The 26,070-nt window shown below is 48.6% G+C and overlaps 1 protein-coding gene across 4 annotated transcripts in view; it reads right to left on the bottom strand.

Annotated features, from left to right (window-relative positions):
• The window catches only part of ABCA7 (ATP binding cassette subfamily A member 7), an 84,627-nt gene extending 58,783 nt beyond the window's left edge, over positions 1–25,844 (bottom strand). For all 4 annotated transcript variants that reach the window (XM_032970622.2, XM_032970623.2, XM_032970624.2 and 1 more), the window contains exon 1: positions 25,558–25,844. The gene's annotated coding sequence lies outside the window, so the exon portion shown is untranslated. The remainder of the gene's footprint in view (positions 1–25,557) is intronic.
• Between the last annotated feature and the right edge of the window lie 226 nt (positions 25,845–26,070).

The raw sequence follows: 26,070 nt of genomic DNA, 5'->3' as shown, positions 1-26,070 counted from the left end.
TCACAACATTCGTGCGGTGATCCACCAACCCACGCTGCTGCCTCCACTGTGCTGGATTACAAGCCGCGTGCAGCAGAACCACCACTGCCCAGCTGGGACCTCGTTTTGAACTTCTTCGGGAATTCCTCACGAAGCTCCCAGCATGTGGGACAACCCAAAAACACACACATCGGACGGCTTTCAAATGTTTATGTGCTCACACGGGCAGTCGTGCCGCGGTTGAAGGAAGGACGTCGAGTGGATGCGTGCACAGTTTGTTCCATTTCACTTGGTGGGTGTGTTTTTCTGACCCCTGTGATAAAAAGTGTTTAAAATTTACCACGCTTCTATGGCGCAACACAACGTATGATTTGCGTGGCGGTTTTATGTTTTATTGCTAGAGGCTGAACAAAAACGGTTGAGGCTAGCAAATCAGAAGACATCAAACGTCCTCGATAAAACTGAAGCAAGACAAAAATCAAATCATCCCCGAGTCGCAAGAAGTCCACGAGATGACGAGGAACATCGATCCGATTAGCGAAATGAGCTCGCGCGACCAATTTGACGAACGGAAAGGGAGCGGCGATGCGCGAAGCCATCGGCCACCAAACCCCGATCAGCTCCGGGAGCCTGACCCTCCGAGTCAACGGTCACGAGTCTCCCGTTCCACGCACGCCGCTTGCGTGTCAAGCTGGACGGCGTTAAAAACACACACACACGCCGCGGTCGGCCACGCGGATTGGAAGCGCCGGTTTCCGTCAAAATGTGACGCCCCGGCGGCGTACAACGAGCATGTTATAGCGTCGAACAAAAATGTTAGTTTCGTGATTGCAAAGCTTGCACTCTCTTCCCCATTACACCGCCCATGAGTCAGTGGTGGACAATCCACGTTGTGGCGGTGGCGGTGAAGAAGGCAAGTCGCTTGGGACGGCAACCGCAGTTGAATGTTCCACAAAGTGGTACCTGTTTTAATCGACTCCAGATGGATGATGGGTAGCGTTGATCTCCAACCAGTATTCTTGGTGGCGGTGGCGGTGAAGGCAAGTTGCTTGGGACGGCAACCGCAGTTGAATGTTCCACAAAGTGGTACCTGTTTTAATCGACTCCAGATGGATGATGGGTAGCGTTGATCTCCAACCAGTATTCTTGAGATAAACAATTTAACTTATGTATATATAGCAGAAACTAACAGATCACTATTCTATAGCTTAATTATTACTACTCATGTTTAGAACCCTTTGTCAATGCACTGCATGATAAAGGCCTTCCCACGCAGTGTCAGTGATGGTGGAAGCTCAAACATGTGTTTTTTTTCTTTCAAATAAGTGACTTTATAGGAACTACAGGACAGTCATTCGAGTTTTTTTTTACCATACTTCGCCAAGCCTTGGAATTAGTGCAGATTTGTGAAAGGGGGTGAACAGGACAAACTACAAATTCACTCTTTACATGTAAGCCGCAGGCAGGAATCAAGCTCAGGTTTCCAGATTCATAGTGCAGTGCGCTAACCACGTCGCCACCGCTCCACTTCATCATTTCATAATTGGCCACGTGTCATTATTTATCCAGAAATTGCACCCACTCCCCATTCACTCCCGATTTCCGCAAAACTACGATTCGACTGCCGATATCAACTTGAAAGGCGGTTTGATCAGCGGGACACCGGGATGCAAACTTTTCTTTCGTAAAATATTTAACAGCGATCAGGGGGTGGGGGGGGGTATGGGCAGTCCAGAAAGGATGACGAATTGAGGTTTTGGAAAGATTATTGAACCCCATCCAAAGGGTGGCGCGCCCTCAACGCGTGTGCACGCTCGGTCCCTGGCACGCGCTCTGTCCGGGTCTGGGGGAGTCATCATCAGCCATCATGTGCCGATGATGGCTTTCCGGTAAAAAAGAAAAAAATCACCCGACAGCAAAAAAGCTTTCAGACGCGCTTCTGCGGCCGTCTGGAACTCTCTACCTTCCGATATTAGAAAACCACTGGAGCTATGCACTTTTAAATCTAGATGGGAAAACTCATTTCTTTAGAACTGCTCTTCGCATTAAATTTCTTGTCCTTCCCCCCACACCTCCGATTAGCTATGTACGGTGGCGAAAGAAGTTCAGCACACACACGTGTACCGTACATACATTTCAGAACAAACCTACAGAGTTCTTGAGTCAAGTTTGAGTGACTCCATGACCTGATCAGGTGGACACTCCTTTGGTGGACGTTCCACGTTCCCACTGCAACCAAACGCCCAGTTGCCTTCTCGCCAATAAGCGCACGCTTGCCGCTTGGAATTCCGATGTGCGCTAACGGTTAGGAACGTAGGCGCTCAGAGAGACAAAGGCGACTGGGCCGCGGTGTTGGCGACACCATACCCATGCCATGCCAGCCTTAACATGCGCTCGCTCGCTCACTCACCGCACTCGCCACAGACAGTCTTCGCCGGTTACATGGCGAGACCTTTGCGTTTCGGTCACGCGCCAGGTCAGCGCAAAACACGCCCGTGACCGTGCCTTCACATGCCCGTCCTCACTATCGCGTGCCTGTGGTCACAACGCCAGGGGCCTAGAGGAAGACGGTTCTGTCAATATCCTACGGAGACCGCTGTACACACGTCTGCGCATGCAGCCCTTTTGTCAATCCCACTGCTGGATGATGGCCTCCCCACGCCGTGCGGGTCAGTGCCGGCGGCTTAGTGGAGACGGAGAAGCGTGGACGGACGTAGGAGCACAATGTCAGCACAGTGGGGATCGTTTTGCTCTACTGCCCCTCTGCTTCCCATTTTATAACCGCAGCCCTGCTATAAGGAACGTGAAATTTTCACTCTTGACTCAGGACAACAAACAAAGATAAAGATCACCAGTATAGCCTAAACAGACTGTCGAGGCAAGTGCTGTTAGCGAGCACCCTATGAAGGCCGGCACACCACACGAGGGGGTGGGTGGCCAGCACCACGCCCGGCCGCCTTTGTCTCTTTAGTAGCGATGTTTTACACACCGCACTAGATACTCATTTGAGTCGACCTAGGGAAACCCCAAGACCGGCTCAGATAATCGTCACTGGTGTTGGCCGTGAGCGAGAATCGAACTCGGGTCGCCGGGTTCGTAGCACAGGACCATAAGGTCTCCACTACTACTCGCCACAAACACTGGCAAACACCCATAGGTGGCGTAGAGATACTTTGTAGAGATACGCTTGTCCTGATTACGCAACAGGATAAAGGCTGAGTCTGACCTACTTCAGTGATCTTAGATACGGTATGGTAGTAGTTCCATTTCTTAATTACAATGCAATTGTGGACACTCCTTGGTGTAATGGTTATCACACTGGACTTGCAATCTAGGGGTCGCTGGTTCGATTCAATTGATACTGCTGTCGACCCAGCAGTATCAAAAGGTACACCACGGTTAGTCGATCGGCAGGTCGCGTGCGGTGAGACAAAGTGTGGGCACTGTATTTCCATCTCTTCCAAGAGCAGGGCCAAAAACACCCTCCAGGGCTGCCTCCAATAGAGAGGGCCCCCTTTGATTGGCACTGTGATGTGAGCGAGCAAATTCGTTTCTCTTTTTACAGCGGATTTACACAATGTGGTCACGTCCTTTAACCGGGCGAAACGCGACGACGAGGCCACGCAATCCGGAGAGCGTGAACCACACGGCGGGGCCTCCGTGTTTCTGCGCGACAAGTCGCCGCTCTCTGCAGGAAGTGAGAAAAACGCACGGTCAAACCAGCCCGTTTGGCTGTGTCAGGTGGTGGAGTGCATACAGCTCTAGCTGACATCACACCCACCCGCACGGTCCAAACCGGTAAAGGAAACCGATTTTGAATTGCGACGTCGGACGCGAAAGCCCCACGTGTGGCTCCCGTCTCAGCTCGCTTTGGTCAATAACTCGCTGAACCGTCCAGTGAAACGAAGCCCGGTACGTATTACGGATTTGTGAAAGTTTTACTTTGCCTAAAATTGATTGAACTGTCCTCGCGGTGGCGCGTTTGATAACTTTATAAAGTCTAGCTCGCGACATCTCGTGACCTTTTGAGGTTCTTTTGGCGGAGACTTTCCACTTTGGAAGTTGGTAGCAACCGCACACAAACATCAAGACGAAGTACCAACCTTGCGCCCGACGAGCTCCGTTTTTTTTCTCCCGCTCAAAGTCCCTGCCACAGTCCCATGTGGAATTGTTCCACCGCTCGGCTCCGGGACTGGGGCATGAGGAGGAGAGCCCCTTCCCCCAATCTACCCACCGTGCCACCCACCTGGACAGAAAAGGGGTCTCTCTACTGCCGTGGTCGAATTGCGTTCCGCCCTATACTATCGTGAAAAGGAAAACGGGAAGGGGTTATCGGGCAAAACGTTGCGCACTCGGAGGTGGGGAGGGGACAAAACGTTCCTGTTTTTTGCTTTCCGAACTGCGCCACTGGTTTAGTTTGTGGGACGCCACCCGACTATCGGAAGAGGAACAGCTTTCCCCCATGCCGCTGTTTTCCCACGTTTCGCAAAAAAAATCCCGCTCAGTTCCGTGCCAACCCCTTACTTCTCCGATACGGCCATTCCCGCCATTCCCGATACGATGGCCCTCACTTATTTGCAGAGCGCGCGGGGACGGAGGGCGCTGGATGAGTGCGTGAGAACCCAGTTCAACTTCGGCCAAGGAAGATGCAAATGCGCATATCTGTCAACCCCTCATCAGGGCCAACATTATTACAGGCCAATTCCGACCTCATTGGTCACCCCGTGCCCTCTTAGGGGCCGTCCATAAATGACGTCACGCACCTGGGGGGGTGGGGTCAGACATTTGTGACGATGTGTGACGAGGGGGGGGGGGTTTGAGAAATGTGACGTCACATCAAAATGCGCAACTTTAAATAAATATAGACAACACGTTCTACTTAATTAAATAGACTGTTTAACAAATATTTTCTCCTACAACATCAGAGTGCAGCGCCAAATTAAATACGCACTACAATGACAATAATTGAAATCGATTTGAAGCATGTTTTATATTTTTTGGGGGGGGGGGGCAGAGCTTTGTGACGTCATATTTGAGGGGGGGTCTGACTTTTTGTGACGCCGTGTGACGAGGAGGGGGGGTGGTCAAAAATCCTCCAAAATCGCGTGACGTCATTTATGGACGGCAACCTTATAAATCTCAACGTTCATCCGACAAAGTCCCATCACAAGGGCGAAACACACAAACAAATAGACAAAAACATTTGCCCGCATCGAAACGGCTGTACGCCGCGTGGACCTTACAACTCAATTTCCCTGCACAAGGACCCCGGTACGCCGTGTGGGTTGACACGGTGTGAACGCACAAGGGGGAGAGAGAGAGAGAGAAAACAAACCCCGCAAAAAATCCCAAAGCTGAACGAACTTGCGATACCAGTACGGTGAGAATTAAGCTAAATCGTACGGCTTGGGTTTGTTTCGTCTTTGCTCGTACAAAGCCCTGGGTCGGCTATTACCGCCACGACCTGAAGTAACACAGCGGTCTGACCGATGGTAACCCCCCCCCCGTTCCACCCGCCACAGCGTTCGTCTTGCCCCGGTGCTGTGCGGCATGGAGACAGCCGGCCAATGGCGGGCCAGCCGGAGTGAGAGCAAAGCCGTCCAATGGAAGTGCTGCCCGGGTGCCCGTTCACTTGGGGCAGGGGAGGCTTCCGCTTCGCTTCAACAAAGCTCCTCCTGTGCACCCCCCCCCCCTTGTCCCCCCCCCCCACTTCCACCAACAATGGAACAGCTGCTCGTCAGCAGGAACTGAGCGCACTTGAGCACAGCAAAAAAACCCCCCACAGGGTGATCCATTTATGGATACCCCACTAATATATGTCGGAATCGGTGAGAATATTTATTGATACAATACTGGGAGGAGGAATCCGATGAGCTATAAAGCTCTTTTTTCCCCCACAGATGTCCAGTAGGGGCCCGTCAGAACGTCGCATCAAGACAAATAAATACATTTCAAAGCCATACAGATCTCTCTCTCTCGGTTTAAATGATTCGCGCACTGCACCTCCGATAAAGTGGTTGGCCGGTTCGATTCGATCTCCCGGAACGGCAGTTTAACCAATCGCGCGAGTTTGTTCAATCTCGCCCAGCGGGGTTCCATTGGCAGGTCGCGTGAGGTGGGGTAAAGTGTGGGGGAACTCTGACCTCTTCCGAGACGTCTGGTCAGGGTGGAAGAGCAGGCCAAATACAGTCGAGAGGGCCTCTCCAGAGCAAACTCGAGTGGAGGCTCTTCTGCCAGCAGCGCCGTGGAGTGAGCAATTGTATCGCCGCGCCTTTTCCTTCGCATGTCTCCCACCAATCTCTAAGCCCTTGTTAAAGATTTTACCGCTCACATTGACGCACTTTGTCCAATGTCCTCAGTGTAATTTGCGTTAAGACGTACAATGATGCCGAAGCCGAGGTCTTAAGGAATAAGAGGGCCTTCATACATACGTGGAGTATCTTTCAAGGGATCATCCAGCATCACAAACAAGCAAATGCGTTCCACGCAATGGAGAGGCAGACTTTGTCATGGCGTGCAAGGATAACGATCCCCCCGTGCAATCTACAAAGCCTGTTGGGGAAAATGCTCTTGGCGAGCACCTTATCACGAAGCCGAGCAGCGGCTCACGAATGTGTGGTGTGGTCAGCATTATGCCCATCGCTGATGTATCATTACACACCACGCCATCAGGTACTCATTTAAGACCGAGTTCACCTTGGGGAGGCCAAGGACCTGTTTTGAATTTAGTCGCCACTGATGTTCGCATTGTGGCCGAGAATCTAACTGAGGTCAGCGGGGTCACGGTGCGATGCTAACCACTGCGCCACCGCTTTACCCACGGTGGCCCTCTTAGTCCGCCGTCTGAGACCGGAGCGCACGCGAAGTACACGCAGAGTGAACCACGATTGCACATCCAGACACTCGAGTACTGCACAAACAAGTGGCTCTCAATCGAGGATGCTGTGAAGACGACGCACGCAGTGGTTGTGACAAAACGTCGAGGGCCAAGTGGAACGCCACGTGATCAAATCTCCGGCGTGGGGGAAGCGGTCATATGACTCAGCCCATCATCCCTCCGGAGTTGGTCAAATTCGGGCCACTTTTGCGGGAAGGCAAAAGAGTAGTTGTGGCCGATGCTAAATCTGCTTCTGCAATAGGACTGTGGAATTGTTTATTATCACTCGTTTCAGCCCGTCCATGCCCCCTCCCGGCCCCGCATAATGAAGGTAATTATTGTCCAGTGCTGGTTTCGCTTTGTGGGGAAAAAGTTAGAAAACGTAAACTTTTTCAAAAGTAAAAAAAACAACCATCAGCATCTATACACTTACTTCGCCTGCACACTCGCGTACAAACTATAAACAGATGCCCCTTCTGGACATCTGTGAAAAAGAGCTTCATAGCTCATCGGATATCTCCCGGCTAAATGAAGATTCTGATTCTGAGAAAAGGCAGAAGTACAAAAAGTGTTGTTTTATTGCAATACCACTAACGAAACTGTTGCGTGTATAAGCAGCCACATCCTTAACTGGACTCCTGTACGCAGTACCAAGGATGTAATACTGCTACTGGATGTACGCTCTGAGTTACGTTCCATCTACGTCGCCACATTGATGTTGTGGTTGGCAGGGTACTGGACTTGCAAGCCAGATATTTCCGGTTCGACTCCATCTCCTGGCGCGGCAGTTGAAACACCTATACATATAAATGGGCACGCCACGGTCTATGGGTGGGTCGCGTGCGGTGGGATAAAGTGTGGGTACTCCCATCTCTTTCGTAGACACGAGGACAGCATGGAAGAGTGGGCCAAGTAACCTCCTTGAGGTGGGGCCCTCTCAGAGCTCCCTCGAGCAGACGAGTCTGTCCCTTCTGCCAACGGTGGTGGCGGCAAGAAATTGCAGGGCTGCAACCTTTACCGTTGTTCATTCTCACCAGACCATGAAAACAAAAAACACCCAACACGTGGCAAGGTCTCATAACAAGTGATGGCTTGATTGTTGGGCAGTGGTTTGCTTCTTACTTTCTGGGCAAGCCACCCCAATTAATAATAATCCGTGGGCTTTTGCTGTGGGTTATTTTTTTTTACATTTAATTTTGTGTGAATAAACGTGGGTGTGTGCCCACGTTTGTTAAACCTCAGAATGCAAGCAGGGGATAGAGATCGCAGATCGGATGAGTCAACCACCATGCATAAACACGTGACAACGTGGGCTACGCGGAGTGCAGTGTAACAATACCCATTGTTGTACAAAACTTCTATATCTCGGAGATGCACCTCCGATTAGCACGGTCGGCTACGTGCGGTGCGAAAGAAGTGAAAAATACATACATCTCCACATCTATGTGACCTGCCGCCACCTACACAACTCACACAATGACCAGTGATCAAATAGCTCCCCGGAACTCGCACAGCATGCTCTCAACCAGCAGTGGATTGACAAAGGCCTGCACATGTTCCACCACCGTAGAACAGCTTCTGAGACACATGGAGTTACAGTGCCACACCCTGTTTTTGCGATTTTATGTTTTATTTGGTTTACGGTACTGGTATCTTAACACTTCAGTACCGTAGGTTGCTGTTTCCTTTAATGAACATAAACCAACCACCTCCACCCCACATTAATCAAGCAGGAAAAAAACTCCCCTTAACACAGTTTATCATCCAAAACGTCAGAAAAGATGGCGAGTTCCCATTACATGAGCAGACCCCATTGTACTGCTGCTCGCTCTCGTCACAACGCTTCCTTATTTCAGCCAGCGATTCCCTTTAACCGGCAGCCAGCCGACTGTGCTATATTGCCAGGACTACCGTCAAAAACTTCTGAGAAAAGCCGAGTTCCTTTTTACATTTCGCTGGGTCGAACTCTGACCACCTCTTTGTTCAGTCCCAACGATTCAACTACGGCCACCCTTGCAGGAGCAACCACCAGGATGGCACAAAAGAAGGTTGCCCCTGGCCCCAAAACCTTTAGATGGCTCTTTGTATTCCATAGACTCTTTTTGAGATGCTTCATCAGTGTAAAATAATTAAATTATTCTGCATCACCCCCGCATTGAATTGTTTTTCTCATCTAGCAGCGCCAACTAACGACGATCCGCTTTGAATATCGAGTATCAGAGAAGCAACCGCAACGCCTTATCTTATATTTAGAGTACAGATTGTTTAGAAGCTGGGTGTTTAACATCTCGGTAGCGAGATGTTAACTATTTCGTCTGGTATGCAGGAGGTCGTGGGTTTGACCTCGACCCCTGTACATTTGGAGTTTGAATGTCTCTCTCTCCCCGTGGTCGCGTGCACTTTTCTCCGGGTCGTCCGGTTTTTCCCTCCACATTTAGAATCAACATCGCGCGTTCAAAGCATTTGGCTGCTCTACATTTCCACGTGATAAGCCACTCCGTTGAGATATCATGTGATACACAGGTCGCTTCTGAAACAAGAGCTGCAGTATATAGCTCAGTGGGCCTTACCTGGTAAAAAGTAATATTTAAAAAAAACACTTTTTAATGAAATGTACCGTACTAGCAATGGAAGAACTCCACGACTCCAGGAAGTGGCCCCGAAGCTTGCCATAACGTAAGGAGGCCGTGGTGATTTACAGCCAACGTCAGTTGAGCATGGACAATTAGAGCCAAGCCGAAACATAACATATAAAAAAGAATGTTTTAAAATATATATTTGTAATGATAGAATATAGTATTGTCATCAGTATGACATACGTATATCAAGTTTGCAGTCGATACCACATTGGCAAGTGGGTAAAAATTAAGTTACAAGATTTGGGGATACAACGACAACAACAACAACAGACAGTGATTCATATTCTTAGTTTTTTCGGTAAAGTCACGTTGAAGAGAAACAACAAAATAACAAAATATATATAAAACAATAAAAAATTCTCACGACGTTTCGACCATAACTCAAACGGTCATCATCACCAAACGGTCATCATCACCTGATGACCGTTCATCATCACCTGATGATGACCGTTTGAGTTATGGTCGAAACGTCGTGAGAATTTTTTATTGTTTTATATATATTTTGTTATTTTGTTGTTTCTCTTCAACGTGACTTTACCGAAAAAACTAAGAATATGAATTACTGCAGTCACGAAAGCTTTAAATCAAAACAGACAGTGAGTTAAATAAAAGCGTGTAAAATAAAACGTTGCTTGGTTTTAGTTTTTTTTTGCGAACGTGTGAGCCGTGCCCGGCGCAATACGCGCAGTGATGTCGCTATGGCTCACTGGGTGACGAACTCAGGCACCGCAAATCCCCATTTCAGTGTTTAAACCCCGAGCGAGATGCCAGGAAGAGAGAGAAACCCCACGCAAGGGATGTCGTAGACGTGCGGTGGTGAGGTCATAAAAAAAACACAAAGACGAAAACGGAGATGTGGGTGGGAAGAGAAATATTACAGTAACTACCTGCTTTCTGTTAATCATCTATACGTGTATTGGTTAGGGGTTGCTTTTGGGTGGACGTTTTGGTTTTCACGAATCCGGAGCAAACCTGTGCCACTTTGGAGTAGCCATCGAACAAAGTTGGTAACCGCATCGCAGGCTTTCCCATGTGCTCTTCTGCAGGCGTCTGGAACGAGTTTCCTTCCGATATTTGGAAGTCACTGGAGCTATATGCACTTGTAAATTATCCGGATTGACAAACTCATTAATTTAGAACTGCTTTGTGTTTTGAGTTTGTCCTTGTGCTGCACCTCCGATTAGCGTGGTTGGAAGCGTACTGTGCAAAATAAATTCAACAGACATACGTAGGGGGCCTGTGATTTTTTGATTTTCTGGTGCATCTTGCGGTGCTGTGTGTATGTGTGCGTCCATAAACACAGGAGCGGTGGTGAAGCGGTTTGCGCGCCGCACTTCGAACCCTGCGACCAGAGTTCAATTCCGGCTCACGGCCACCAACACTGGTGACGATTATCTTTAACCGGTCCTGGGGCCTCCCCCTAGGTCGCCTCAGCCTCAAATAACGAGTACGTGGTGCGACGTGTAAACAGCATCGCCACTGGGCAGACTTATTTTTTGTTATTTTACCAGGTAATGCCCACTGAAATATGTAGCTAATTTTCAGAAGCGACCTGGCGATCACACGTGACAGCTCAACGAAGTGGCTTATCATTTGGAAAGGCTACATGGGGGATCTTTGTCTTTGTGTCTGAGTATGTGAGAGTGGTGGCGCGGCAGTTAGCGCGCTCACGGCCTACCAACACCAGTGACGAATAACTGAACCGGTCCCGGGCCACCCCAAGGTCGACTCAGCCTCAAATGAGTACCTGGTGCGGTGTTTAAACAACATCACTCGGGAGACAAAGGCGGCCGGGCGTGGCTGCTGACCACCCACCCCATCGTGTGCCGTGCTCCCCTTCATAGGTACTACTCGCTGACACCACTTGCCCCAGCAGTCTGCCAAGGCTACCCCGGGGGGGGTGGGGATCTTTGTCTTTGTCTCGTTTTTAGTATGGACAAAAACAAGTCTGAGATTGGACGACTCCACTTTGCTCTGTGAGGCGTGGGGGTGGTGTTGTGAAGAGGCACGTGCTTGTGCGCACTGACCTTTCCCCTACTTATTCTGCCATCCCCCTCGCTTTGACGGCGTGTGCCGGTGCCTGCCGAGCCTTGCTCGGAGTCAGCTGCGAGCCCTCCTCTCCCCGCATGGCAACAGCCGTCTCGGACGACTCCAGCCTCGCACAGACACCCCCACCGCCTTCGGAGGAGGTTGCTACTCGATAACAGCACTTGCCCCAGTCTGTTTACAGGCTAGACGGGGGATCTTTGTCTTTGTGGCAAATATTCTTGCTGGCGCCAGCTGGTGACGCAACGCAAGTGAGAAAGCCACGTGTTCCAAAATCCAGTGACATTATTTGACAAAGTACGTCTGCTAAACCGGTCAAAAAGCTAACATTAAGAGCAGAGTGCAAGGCAATGCGACTACATTGAAGCAGGGTTACAAACAAAATGCATGACCCTCGGGGGAGCGTGATGTCCCCGTAATGAGCGACACACGTTGGCACGAACACATTGTAATATTTTGTAAGTGTCTTTGATATTGGAATGTTACGGACATTGCGTTTTACACGTGCTCATTTTTATTCGTTTGGTTAGTTTTTTTTAAAAACTATATAATGGTGTCCTGAATGGCAAGATGGCGCCGATGATGGCAGCCTCGGCCGGTTGGTGCGCCCTGTTTTGTCCAGTTTTGTCTTGTTTTGTCTTGAGAGGGGCTTGCTGTTCAACACACTCGTGCTGGTGAGAGAGGCCTGCTTTTCATCACACCCGTGCTGGTGAGAGAGGCCTGCTGTTTTGGGGCCTGCTGTTCATCACACCCGTGCTGGTGAGAGAGGCCTGCTGTTCAGTACACCCGTGTTGAGGGGCCTGCTGTTCAGCACACCCTTGCTGGTGAGAGAGGCCTGCTGTTCAACACACCCGTGCTGGTGAGAGGGGCCTGCTTTTCAGCACACCCTTGCTGGTGAGAGAGGCCTGCTGTTCAACACACCCGTGCTGGTGAGAGGGGCCTGCTTTTCAGCACACCCGTGCTGGTGAGAGAGGCCTGCTGTTCAACACACCCGTGCTGGTGAGAGGGGCCTGCTTTTCAGCACACCCGTGCTGGTGAGAGGGGCCTGCTGTTCAGCACACCCGTGCTGGTGAGAGAGGCCTGCTGTTCAGCTCACACGTGTTGAGGGGCCTGCTGTTCAGCACACCCGTGCTGGTGAGAGGGGCCTGCTGTTCATCACATCCGTGCTGGTGAGAGGGGCCTGCTGTTGAGGGGCCTACTGTTCAGCACACCCGTGTTGGTGAGAGAGGCCTGCTGTTCAGCACACCCGTGTTGAGGGGCCTACTGTTCAGCACACCCGTGCTGGTGAGAGGGGCCTGCTGTTCAACAGACCCGTGCTGGTGAGAGGGGCCTACTGTTCAGCACACCCGTGCTGGTGAGAGGGGCCTGCTGTTCAACACACCCGTGCTGGTGAGAGGGGCCTGCTGTTCAACACACCCGTGCTGGTGAGAGGGGCCTGCTGTTCAACACACCCGTGCTGGTGAGAGGGGCCTGCTGTTCATCACACCCGTGCTGGTGAGAGAGGCCTACTATTCATCACACCCGTGCTGGTGTGAGGGGCGTGCTGTTCATCACCCCCGTGTTGGTGAGAGGGGCCTGCTGTTCACTCCCATGCTGGTGAGAGAGGCCTACTGTTCATCACACCTGTGTTGGTGAGAGGGGCCTGCTGTTCACCACTCCCATGCTGGTGAGAGGGGCCTACTGTTCAACACACCAGTGCTGGTGAGAGAGTCCTGCTGTTCATCACACCAGTGCTGGTGAGAGAGGCCTGCTGTTCAGCACACCCGTGCTGGTGCGAAGATGGCGCTGATGATGGTAGCCTCAGCCGGTCGGTGCGCCCTGTTTTGTCTTGTTTTGTCTGTCAATTCAGTGTTTTGCCAAGATTTTCGGAGTTCTCTAACAAGAGACGAACTTTTAAATATCAGGGAAACAACTCCTGTGGATTTAATTCCTACTTTTCTGCTTCCAGCGGCAGAATTAGTAGGCATTCTAGTCAATGCCGCGCTAGGCTTTGCTCAAGCGACGAAACGCCGCCCAAGGGGTAAACGGTCGGGGGCTCTAGTACGGCTACGCAGACGCGGGATCCGAACAGTGCTTCCGAGCTTTTTCCTCTCCAACGTACGTTCACTGTGCAACAAAATGGATGAACTTCAGCTACTGATGGTAAAAAACAAAGACTTTCTTTCAGCTTCTGCATTGTGCTTCACGGAAACATGGCTGTGTGATTTGATTCCGGACACTTCGCTACAACTAGCAGGATTCCATCTTGTAAGATCGGATCGTGACATAGCACTCTCCGGCAAGACGAAAGGCGGTGGTATTTGTTTTTACATTAACAGTGGCTGGTGTGTAGATGTCACAGTGATTCTGCAACATTGTTCTCCACTCCTTGAATCAATTTTTATAACCTGTAAACCGTTTTACTCGCCTCGCGAGTTCGCGTCGCTCATTTTGGTCGGAGTTTATTTGCCGCCTTGTCCTCAGGTTAAAGAGGCCCAACGCATGCTCGCCGATCAGATTCTGAGTGTGGAGCGAGCAAATCCAGATTCGTTGGTTATCGTACTTGGCGACTTTAACAAAGGTAATCTCAGCCACGAACTCCCCAAATACATACAATTCATTAAATGCCCAACCAGAGAAGGGAACACTCTGGATCACTGTTACACTACAGTCAGTAGAGCCTACCACGCCGTCCCCCGAGCAGCACTAGGACACTCTGACCATGCCATGGTCCACCTGATTCCTGCATACAGGCAGAAACTAAAACTCTGTAAACCTGCTGTGAGGACATCTAAACAGTGGACCAGTGAGGCTGTGGAAGATTTGCGGGCGTGCTTAGACTGTACTGACTGGGATATGTTCACGACTGCTACCAATAGTCTGGATGAACTCACAGAGGCTGTGACGTCCTACATCAGCTTCTGTGAGGACTGCTGTATCCCAACACGTACCAGGGTGAACTTTAACAACAATAAGCCCTGGTTCTCAGCAAAGCTCAGAAGGTTGAGGTTGGAGAAGGAGGAAGCGTTTAGGAGTGGAGATAGAGACAGATTCAAGGAGTCGAAGAACAGGTTTAGCAAAGCGGTGAGAGAGGCTAAACGACTGTACTCAGAGAGACTAAAACACCAGTTCTCTACAAACGACGCTGCTTCTGTCTGGAGAGGGCTCAGGCAGATCACCAACTACAAACCCAGAGCCCACCACACCACTAACGACTCCCGCCTAGCCAACGACCTGAACGAGTTCTACTGTAGATTTGAAAGACAATTGGACTGTCCTGAACCACCCCTTCCAACCCAAGAGGCCCCATCCCCCACCAATACTACAGAGACGACTATCTCCTTTCAGGAGGGAGAAGTTAATAGACTTTTCAAGAGGCAGAATCCACGCAAAGCAGCCGGGCCGGACTCTGTCTCTCCAGCCACCCTCAGGCACTGTGCTGACCAGCTGTCTCCGGTGTTCACCAACATCTTTAACACCTCCCTGGAGACATGCCATGTACCAGCCTGTCTCAAGTCCTCCACCATCATCCCTGTGCCCAAAAAGCTAAGGCCAACAGGACTAAATGATTACAGACCGGTCGCCCTTACATCTGTGGTAATGAAGTCTTTTGAGCGCCTGGTCCTGGCACACCTCAAAGCCATCACAGACCCTCTCCTGGACCCCCTTCAGTTTGCCTACAGAGCCAACAGGTCTGTGGACGATGCAGTTAACATGGCCCTCCACTTCACCCTACAGCATCTGGACGCCCCAGCATCCTACGCCAGGATCCTGTTTGTGGACTTCAGCTCTGCCTTCAACACCATCATCCCTGCCCTGCTTCAGGACAAGCTCTTCCAGCTGAACGTGCCATACACCACCTGTAAATGGATCACAGACTTCCTGTCTGACAGGAAGCAGTGCGTTAAGCTGGGAACACAAGTCTCTGGCTCCAGGTCCATCAGCACCGGAACTCCTCAGGGCTGCGTCCTTTCCCCTCTGCTCTTCTCCCTGTATACCAACAGCTGCACCTCCAATCATCTGTCCGTCAAACTATTGAAGTTTGCGGATGACACCACCCTCATTGGGCTGATCTCTGGTGGGGATGAGTCTGACTATAGGTGGGAAGCTGACAATCTGGTGACCTGGTGTAGCCAGAACAACTTAGAGCTAAATGCTCTAAAGACAGTTGAGATGGTTGTGGACTTCAGGAAGAATACAGCACCACTCACCCCCATCACCCTGTTAGACTCCCCAGTAAAAATTGTAGAGTCCTTCCGCTTCCTGGGCACTATTCTCTCCCGGGACCTCAAGTGGGAATTGAACATCAGCTCCCTCACCAAGAAAGCTCAACAGAGGATGTACTTTCTACGGCAGCTGAAGAAATTCAACCTGCCAAAGACAATGATGGTGCAATTCTATACAGCGATCATTGAATCCATCCTCACCTCCTCCATAACCGTCTGGTACGCTGCTGCCACTGCCAAGGACAAGAGCAGACTGCAGCGTATCATCCACACTGCTGAGAAGGTGATTGCCTGCAATCTACCAACCCTCGAGGACCTGCACACGACAAGGTCCATGAGGCGAGCGAGGAAGATTATGGCCGATTTCTCCCACCCTGGACACTCTCTGTTTCAGCTACTCCCCTCCGGCAGAAGGCTTCGGTCCATCAGGACCAAAACCTCACGCCATAAAAACAGTTTCTTCCCATCTGCTGCTGGCCTGTTAAACAAGGCCAAGGGCTAACACTGTTTTTAACATTTGATCTACATAACGACACCTTGCCGATATTAACTATGTTACCCTATTTGTATTTTTTATTTTTAAATTATATCTTAAAGCTATTTTATATTCGATATGTATTTAATTTTATATACTTCAGCCCCTTGGTGTTAGACTTTTAACCCTTATTATAGTAAGACTTGTTTAAAACTTATTTAAGATTTTAGATTCCTATATGTTGAATGTATGCACCATCCTGCCAAAGTAAATTCCGTGTCGGTGTGAACTTACATGGCGAATAAAACCCTTTCTGATTCTGATTCTGAAGGGATTGAGAGGGGTCGAAATGGCACAGCGATCTTGGCGCATCGTGCTCTCTGAAACCATGCGACCCGAGGTTGATTCTGGGCCACGGCTAATATCAGTGGTGAAGCGACACCTTAACCGCTCTTGGGCAACCCACCCCAATCTTTCACCAGCCGACACTGACCTGTACGGTGAAGTATCATTAAATAATCCCCATGATTAGCACGGCGTGGCGAGGCATTCATCCAGCAGTGCATTGAATGAGGGACGTGAATTATTATTAGTATGAAGTACATTTATCCTATGAAAGTGTCTAACCCATTGCAGCATCCATATGAACCAACCATTGACCGAGTTAGAATGCCTTTTTTCTAAATCACGTGTACAATGTCGCTGATGGACTATCCACCACCCGTGTGTCATTTGCTCCATTGTGTCCAGCATTCACTTACCTAGCAAAGGTACTGTGTATCTTTCAGAGATAGTTTCAAAACTTGTTTTTGTGGCCAAATCAGCAGTTAGAGGGTATGGTCCAAAAATACTGGAACTTAAAATTTAATCCATTGAGTGTCCGTCGCTAAATGTTTGTGTGAATATTTAAAGAACCATAAAAGCAATACAATTATTCTGCTCGTCCCAAAATCCATTACGTCTGCCACGAATACAATTCATCATTCACATGGGGTTAGCTTCAACGTGTGGCGTCAGTGACTTTATAGTACTGGTAATTATTTGAAATATTGTACCGTATATATTGTACACGCTATACTGTACTACGCTGTATACATATATCTTGCGTGCACCGTGCAACTTTACAATGATTTATGCCTGTATGTATGTTGAACTTCTTTCGCGCCGTACATAGCCAACCATGCTAATTGTAGGTGCGGATGAGCGTGTCTGGCTACGCATTGATACCAAGGTGCAAAACTGCCACTAACGATAATATTTAAAATATATAATTGTATTTGAATTGTTTAGCACTTGTGGTTTATAAAAACGCTTGTTCGGGTATGATCGGTTTGCCCTATAAAGTGAGCATGGGATCTAAATGTACGCAGCGAATTCATTCATTATCCAATCGAAGGCAATTCACTTGGTTTAAAGGACTAATCCCAACGACTGCTTTCAGTACGGCCGGTTCAACGTGCAACATTATGTTTGCGTGTTGTACTGCATGTTCCTCGGCAGTGGTAGCGTAACGGTCAGCGCGCCCTGCTATGAACCTGGCGACCCGAGTTCGATACCCGCTCATGGCCAAGACCAGTGACAATTATCTGAACCGGTCCTGGGCCTCCCTAGGTCGGCTCTGCCTCATATTAGTACCTGGTGCGGTGTGTAAACATCACTACTCGGGAAACAAAGGCGGATGTTGTGCTGGCCACCCACCCCCTCTTGTACAATTCCGGCCTTCAGAGGTGCTCACTAACAGCACTTGCCACAAAAGTCTGTGAAGGCTACACGGGGGATATTTGCCTTTGTTCAGCACGGTGTCTGACCTTTCGCTCCATGTGTTGTTCGGAATGTCCGAAACGTCGAACATCATTCCAAACAACACGTCAGAGAGCTATAGAGAGCTATACACAGCACAAGCGCAAAAACCTACCTTGTAACTTTCAAAAGTAGTTTTCATTGCAAATGACAAAATACAAACATTGCCAGATGACCTTCCTGATGGCGATCACAGAAGACACTGCATTGTTTGTGGTTAATCTCACACTTTTGCAATATGAACAGTGTTACTTAAAAAGCTAATTAGAATGCTTCCAAACTGATTAGCGTGTAGTAGTAGACAGGGCACAGCTGCTATGCCATCCCATGACCGCTTTCTTGGAAAGCCAAGCTACAGTATCGCATTTGCACATTTCAGAAAACACACAATGTACGATTTCATGGGATGCATCAATAAAAGCTGAAAAACAACTGCGGTTGTGTAACGAGCGTACAAAGTAGACCTATGTTCTGTCTCCATACATGGTTTAGTCCATCTTCCTATTGGCTTTCCAGATCAACGTATTTACTCAAGCAAGAGAGGACTGGTTTTGACTATTCTGGGTATCATCAGCAGTCAGGCCTGTTAAATAAATAGTGATCGACGATCAGATGCTATTGGCAAGAGTACTCAATATAAATTATTGGACACTGTACAATTGAAAGAGTAATATCCAGAACCCAAACTCATAATGGTTATACGAGGCATTTGTGATTCATCAACTGCCTGTTAGTGGTTCTCTAAACCAGTGGAATTGTAGACGGTTGCGGGAAAGCCCAAGACAAGCTTCACCTTCAACACTACTGGACTGGAAATTGTTGAAGGTCAATGGGTGCCAAAGTTGCAAGTTCAATTCCAATTCAGGGTCAACTGAGCCAAATGTCCCCCTCTACAGTTTCTTGAAACTAGTAACATGGTTGTTCACCGAACATCGCATCCGCCACCCCTGCCATAGCAATGTGGAATTTCCAATCCGGGCTCAGGTCCGCCAAAGGAGGCGAGCACCGCGTCATCGTCGCGTGAGCAGAGAGAGGCTATTTACTTACTTCGCATCGCTTCGAAACAGGGGTTGTCGTGTGGGTTGTGTGAGATTGAAATGTACAAAAAATAAGGACGGTCCAAAATTAATGCAGGCCTCAAGTCAAAGGGTGTTGACTTCGCAGCTGAGAAAGGTGCTGCCAAGTATTGTAAATTACATAGAACAATTTCCATGGGACCAACAACTGTGGTACAGTATTAAAACAGTCACGTCACACTCATAACACTGCAGCAGAGTCCCAATTGTGCTGGATACGGCAAAATTTACAAATGTGATTAGTAACTTTTAACATTACCTGTAAGTCCATTGTTAAATTTTAATGTGCAATTTAATTAACTGACTGTGTGTATTGTCTGAGTGTGATCAGGGACTGTTGTTGTTTTGCTGCCTTGCCCCAAGCTTGCATTCAGGTCGTGACAAATCGGCAGAAATGTATGTACTTGTGCAATTTGTACTTCTAGAGTTGGCTTTATATTTACTTATAGTTACTTACCTTTTCTCTATTTCGCACTCGTCGTGTTTGTGTTTGTTGATGTGACTTGCTGATCCCATGCCCCTATTGGACATCTTTTAAAAAAAAGAGCTTCATAGCTCATCGGATTCCTCCTACAGTCTAAATAAAAAATGTTGGTTCTAAAGGGGGGCGGGGCACGAAACTGCCAATGTCAAAAAACTTTAGGCAAAATATTACATGCGAAACATAGTTTGTTGAACTTCTTTCGCACCGTACGTAGCCAACCGTGCAAATCAGAGGTGCGATATTCTTTGCTTTTGTCTGTTGAGCATTCTGCCCTTGTTCCAGACTCCCTCTTGTAGAAGCGTAGTAGGAGGAAGGGCTGTGACACCAATCTCTTGTTGACTGAGAATGTAGAAGCCTTCAGAAGGGAGGGGGGGGGCCTAAACCACCGGCAGCCCCCCTCCCGTCCCTGACCCACCACTCCTTTCCCTGAAATTACAGGCCTGAACAGGGTGACCATCAACATACTGACGATACACCATCTCAAAAGGTCAAGATTTAATAACAACGAAAAATGGTGATGACAATTCACGTGATCTGTTGCTTTGGAAGTACAGGAATCTTATTGGCAACAAACCACCTCGGCTAAATTGGACCCGTGGGCAGAATGACGTGTCATCACCTGTGCCTAGAAAACAATACTCGGGTTTTTCGGGAAATTCATACGCCCCCGCAAGAGAGCCCCTTGGGGCGATGTTGGTATCAACACACACGCACTCACCTAAAACCTCAGAAGCTAGCGCGGGACATAGTTAAAAGATAACAAGCATTATTACCTGCGGCCGTTATCATTACGAGTTTATTGCAGCACTTACTTAAGTGCTACAGTAGTCGGCTGGTTTATGGTAAAGAAAAAGGGACATGCGGTGGCTGTGACCTCACGACCTGCACTCCTGTGTCGAGAGCCACGCAGATACGTCGATTAAATTGATTATTCGACTAAAACATTTGGACTTGCTCTGTTTGTCTTTGATTACGCGAGAAACTTACAAGCCATGGCCAGCATGACGTTATTGATGGTGCCGCCCCTACTGGACATCTGGGAAAAAAAGAGCTTTATAGCTCATCGGATTCCTCCAGTATAAATAAATAGTCACCCAGAATCGCCCATCAACTCCCAATGAGCGTGGCACGTGCGTGGACACAAGCGAGACGTTTTTTTCCCAACACAACTATTTTTCGTGCTGTCCGATTTAATTCCAGTAAAAATCGAGCTGATAATTGGGAGAGTAATCGATTCTTTAATTAATCGGATACCCCCAGGTTCCACTAACTCCTTCTGTCATTGTGATCAGGATCATAGGCCAGCAACTGATTGACAGTAAGTGCCTCCTCGACCATCTCAACGAACGGACGACCGAGCAGCGACGACTCCTCACGAAGCACAACTCAACGTTGAACGAGTCGAATTCAGAGCTCAAATGAGTTTTCGAGTGGTGCTCATCTCTGTTGGCAGCCCTGAGCCAAAATGTAGAAATTCCGCCACACTCACGCACGGCAGGAACTGTCTCTGCAAAGGCAAACGCCAACGACATAAAATAAACGTGCATTTTTTCTGGGTGAAGGGAGTATTCTTTTTTTATGTATTACAGAATGTTATCTGGGAATCAGAATATTTATTTATACTGGAGGAATCAAGATGAGCTGTTTCGCTCTTTTTCACAAATGTCTAGGAGGGGCACGGGGTCAGAACGTTGCAACAACAAACAAAACAAAAATCACGGTAGGAGTCCAAAGTACAGGAGAGGAAAACAAATCACTAAACAAAACGAATTACCTGCGTAGGATCGGGGATGCTGCCGTGATTATACTGGACTTGCAATCCAGAAAACATCGGTTCAATCTCCGGGCGCGGCAGTTGAAAGAACGGGTGCGGCTATTTCGGTTTTTTTTCTCCGCCTTTGTCCACCCAGCAGAATAAAATGGCGCACGCCAGAGTTAGTCGTGTCGGTGGGTTCTGTGCGGTGGGCCAAAGTGTGGGTAACTCCCACCTCGAACACGTTTGGGCCAGGCGGGGCTCTCTTATTTGAATGCCCTTCTGCCAGCAGTGGTGTGAGCAACTAATCGCAGGGTTTTTTTAACCTGTTTCTTTTACGATCGTGAGAGATGGGAGTGGCAGGGGGGGAAGAGGCGATTTCTTCAGCAGTGGATTGACCGTGGATAATCAAATGAAGATCTAACGAGGATCAGCTCTCTGCATTAAATAAAATGTCATTAAAAACTGAAAGCCACAAGTCAATTTGTCCAAAGCGCCGCTGCGTAGGTATATACCTATATATTTAAACAGATGTAACCGCACTGTTTATCCACAACAAAAATATTTCAGACAGGAGTGATCTGGTAAAAACCACTCTCCTCCTTTGCCGATAGCAAGAAATGCTAAATAACCATGCCCTCTGCACTCGCTTTCTCTCTCTGAAGACCCCTATCTCAACATTTATATTATTTATATCTAGAAGAACACCAACTGGCACTTATCTAAAATTACTTCTGGTCAGCTTTAAAGAAGCTCAAACGTATAGAGAGAGAACATGGTGGCATTTGGAATGTTTATATTGAGAGTAGACGGAATACATTTTTTGTACACATTGTATAAATATGCAGTTGCCTATCCCAGTAGTAATGTTGTTTAATTCTTCATTATTAACAAAAACATTTTGGCCTTAAAATTATAGAGGTTGATATAAATTAAACAAATGAAGCAGTGGTGTTGTTATATTGCCCTGATAACGCGGTTATAGAATTACTGTGCATACATAACACAGTGTCACAAGTACTGATGCATCCATTCATCATAATCGGCCATGATCAATCCACTGGTGGGTAGGCGGACCGCTTTTAAGATAAAATGTAATGGTCGGGGTTACATTGGGATTACTTTCTATATGGTAGATGCCCCGGAATAATATGTAATCGGATACGGATTACTTTCAAGATTGCTTGTAACGTGCGTGGTTGCTTTGGGATTTACTGTTAATAAGTGAATCCTTTGGGGAGAAGGGCTTTACACTACTTTGACGTGTGGCTTCACAGAAGCGAGGACTTCTACTGCTTCATAGAAGCGAGCACTTCTACTGCTCTATAGGAGCCCAGCACTTCTACTGCTCTATAGCCCAGCACTTCTACTGCTCCATAGGAGCTCAGCACTTCTACTGCTCCATAGGAGCTCAGCACTTCTACTGCTCTATAGCCCAGCACTTCTACTGCTCCATAGGAGCTCAGCACTTCTACTGCTTCACAGCAGCCCAGCACTTCTACTGCTCCATAGGAGCCCAGCACTTCTACTGCTTCATAGGAGCTCAGCACTTCTACTGCTCTATAAGAGCCCAGCACTTCTACTGCTTCATAGGAGCCCAGCACTTCTACTGCTTCACAGGAGCCCAGCACTTCTACTGCTTCATAGGAGCCCAGCACTTCTACTGCTTCACAGCAGCCCAGCACTTCTACTGCTTCATAGGAGCTCAGCACTTCTACTGCTTCATAGGAGCCCAGCACTTCTACTGCTTCACAGCAGCCCAGCACTTCTACTGCTTCATAGGAGCCCAGCACTTCTACTGCTTCACAGCAGCCCAGCACTTCTACTGCTTCATAGGAGCCCAGCACTTCTACTGCTTCACAGCAGCCCAGCACTTCTACTGCTTCATAGGAGCCCAGCACTTCTGCTGCTCCATAGGAGCCCAGCACTTCTACTGCTTCACAGGAGCCCAGCACTTCTACTGCTTCACAGCAGCCCAGCACTTCTACTGCTTCACAGCAGCCCAGCACTTCTACTGCTTCATAGGAGCCCAGCACTTCTACTGCTCTATAGCCCAGCACTTCTACTGCTTCACAGGAGCCCAGCACTTCTACTGCTTCACAGGAGCCTAGCACTTCTACTGCTTCATAGGAGCCCAGCACTTCTACTGCTTCACAGGAGCCCAGCACTTCTACTGCTCCATAGGAGCCCAGCACTTCTACTGCTTCATAGGAGCCCAGCACTTCTACTGCTTCATAGCCGCAATAACAGCGCAGCGCCGTGTGACCGACAGTAACCCCTCGCCTTGGCCGACAGTAACCTCCCTCCATCAACCCACAAGCACGGCATTGACAGCGCCACCTCGTGGCCACACAACGCAAACTACAACAACAACGCTGAGCAATAACAAAGAGAAAGAACCCCCGTATAGCCTTAAGATACTGTCGGGGCAAGTGCTGTTAGCGAGCACCTATGAAGGCCGGCACGGCACACGACGAGCGGGTGGGTGGCCAGCGCCACGCTCGGCCGCCTTTGTCTCCCCAGTGGCGATGTTTACACATCGCACCAGGTACTCATTTGAGGCTGAGTCGACCTAGGGGGGAGGCTCAGGACCGGCTCAGATAGCCGCTATCAACTGGTGTTGACCGTGAGCCGGAGTCGAACTGAGATGGCCGGGTTCGTAGCGCGCTAACCATTGCGCCACCGCTCGTACACACGCAGTTCTTAAATAAATAAAAAAGAGGCATCAGTGACATTCACCAGAAATTATCTCGCGGCTATCACCCAATCTCCGTGTTGTAATAATCTTCGCAAGAAGTAAAATTGGTGTAGATATTGTACCGCGCCATAGTGTGCTGTATTTATCCTTCCCCTGTTTACTGCTGCCCAGCGTTGGGACAACTGCAGATTATAAATGTGCTCTCGTCTGCTTAAAAGTAGGACAACCCGTGGTAGCGTGTACACTGTTTAATGCACCATGGAAATGGTTACCGATCGTTAATATGATCTTGTGCATACATTATTATAACTTTAGCAAGAACAAAATCTGCAATTCAATTTTAAGAGGCGTGTTGATGTTTTTCATGACGTAACCGAATGATCTAAGCAATGCCATCATGCACTGTAGCCCGCTGAGGATGGCTAGTGACTGACGATGTTTACCAAGAAATGTCATGTCAATTAAGCCGGGGGGTGGTGTAAAGGCATGATGGTGGTGTTGGTGAAGATGTTCTACATCATCATCATCATCGTTAAACTGAGACCACCTTCAAATTGACTTTTTTGTGATCCAGGATCTGTAGCAACAATAATCGTGCCATAGATTCTCCCAGGGGCGAGATAACACGATAACACGATAACAACGTACAACACGATAACACGTACAACACGATAACACGTACAATACGATAACAACGTACAACACGATAACACGCACAACGCTGCCAACGCTCACAAAAGTCACACTCCTCAACAATTTAACGGGCTAATTAGTAAGAGACGAGTTAACGTTCCAACAATTTGGCCCTTCGCGATATTAATATGAACATCCCGTGAACGAGTTACATCTCGTCAACAAGCGACAGTAGAAGAACCCGAGGTGTTAGAATATTAACGATGCCAAGAACCAACTTGTACCACCAACTCGTGGTTGCATTTGGGACCCAGAAATTAATACTGCGTGATGCGTGGGCTGTACACAACACAGTGGGACGTAACGTGTTCAACACTTTCACTTTAAAGTGCTTGACGATTGCTCAATGATTTATTTTCCCTGCCCGAGGAATTATAATGTGCAATACACTGTACTGCGTTGAAGCTACAGTCCTTAAAACGCAGTTAACAAGGCAACGCATCAATTATAATTGTAATGCAATGTTTACCAAACACAGCACCTTTTTATTTTTAGAAATAGCGTCACGGGTTTATTCTGCGCTTTTCCGAAATTAACTCAATTCTGTAAACGGGTTGTCAGCTAGGCTTCTCAAGGAACAACTTTTACAACCATAACACGATAATAACTACGCATACACAACACACATCCGTGAATCATACTGCAGCACGACTGTTAGCGTGACATCATCATCATCTCTAAAATAACCATCATCTCGATAACCCCAATAATCATCATCATCATCATAACCATCATCCACCACCACAATGACGTGAGAAACCCGGCGACAACTTCACTAATAACCAACATCATCACAAAAGTGTCAGCAAAGCGGCGACTTCGCGCATCTCACCGTGCTGTGAGACTTGACTTCCAGACGTGGAGCAGAGATGTGAAACGGAACGATCCTCGCCGCTGCTGCTGCTGCTGTTGTTGTTGCTCCGGATGAGGAGGATGAGGAGCAGGCAGCAGCGCTTGGCTGTGCGTGGGCTTTCTGTGCGTGCCTGAGTGAGTGCGTGTCAAACCGAGACTCTGTGTGTGTGTGTGTGATGCGTACACGCGCGCACACATGCGCTCCCTGCTTGGCCGCTGGCAGGAAATGACGGCTTTGAACCGCGAGCTACAATCCCACCACCCGAGCACAAAAACTCATCCCTCCCCCCCCCACCTACGACTTTTCTTCCCCCCAAAAATTGCGCGCACAAAAATGCACCCTCCACCCCGCAGCACGGCCACCGCAACGTCCCCGACGCTGGGCTTATGCTCCGTGCTTGCAACCGTGCCGGGCGCGGTTGGATTTCGACTGCTCTCGTGGCGGCAGTGGGATGCACAAATCGGACGCACATTGTGCAAGCCCTCGTAGCGT

This window comes from Petromyzon marinus, chromosome 44 (assembly GCF_048934315.1).
Source record: "Petromyzon marinus isolate PM22_M1 ecotype Great Lakes invasive population chromosome 44, UKy_Petmar_22M1.pri1.0, whole genome shotgun sequence".
In the NCBI taxonomy this organism is placed as follows: domain Eukaryota; kingdom Metazoa; phylum Chordata; class Hyperoartia; order Petromyzontiformes; family Petromyzontidae; genus Petromyzon; species Petromyzon marinus.
This window is presented reverse-complemented; position numbering and strand designations above follow the sequence as displayed.